The sequence below is a fragment of the Aplysia californica genome, unplaced genomic scaffold, assembly GCF_000002075.1.
Source record: "Aplysia californica isolate F4 #8 unplaced genomic scaffold, AplCal3.0 scaffold00189, whole genome shotgun sequence".
NCBI lineage: Eukaryota > Metazoa > Mollusca > Gastropoda > Aplysiida > Aplysiidae > Aplysia > Aplysia californica.
The window spans coordinates 580,967-582,023 of record NW_004797459.1 but is presented as its reverse complement, the minus strand read 5'-3'; positions in this window follow the sequence as shown (position 1 = coordinate 582,023).

The following is a 1,057-nucleotide window of genomic DNA, read 5'->3' as shown; positions in this document are numbered from 1 at the left end:
TTATTATTATTATTATTATTATTATATGTCAGAGGGACATGAACAGACTGAAATCTTCCGGCAATGTGTTTTCAGCTAACAAAAGCCTCGGATTTGCTGTCCAGTGTTATGCCCCTGGGAAATATACTCGTAGCTTAGCCCAACATGTATCGTTAAACCTCATACATCATATTTTCACAATTGTTGGTAGGCCTATAGGTGCAACTAAAACTCCACGGCTGTAGACTCACCCGTGTTGTCTACAAGGAAGGCGGCTATATTTTCATGGGGGCTGCCCAGTTTGTCACAGGCCCAGTTTGTCAAAATTTCATTTAAGTATTTGAGTATTGATGACAGTCATAATTACAACACTTTAACGCTGTAGTTGTAACTTAAGTTTTTTATTCTCCATCTTCAAATTGATGGTGTAGAGATAGATTCTAGTCCCTCTAAAATGTCAATTCAGCTTGGTTTTTCAATAATTCTTCCTTTTTGTAAGCAAATCAAAGCAAATTACTCTGTAAAATTTCAACAATAATGTTCTTTCGGTACAAACTATTGAAAAAAATAAAATAAAATTTGTACAATCAACCAATCAATCATTCATTTACTCTTTTTGAGAGTGTCAGTGATAACTTCCATCATGCAGGGCACAGTCGAGGCCAGTGACAAACTGGCATGCTTCCGTTTTCTTTGGGTCCCCCGGCTGTACATGGAGCTTTATGTCCCTGGCGTAAATAGATCTTTAGAGGCCACATTTTGTACCGTTTGCGCACCGAATAGGCTGCGTAGTCAAGCTCGTTATAGGTCTTCCTCTTGAGTTCGACAGAGCGAGATGGAAAATGGTAAGAGCAAGTCCCTCAATAAACTAAACTTCCATAAACTTGCAGACATGACGGTTCTATAATGAGAATACGTGTACTTCAGACACACGACAAAATAGCTTTTTTTTAAAGTTAGCGAAAAAAAAGAAAACTAGATATCTAAATTAAAAAAAAGAAAAACCAACACAAAGCGGCAATCAGTACGATAACTAAAAGCTACCTCCCAACTCCACACTCACCACCCGCCATCCATC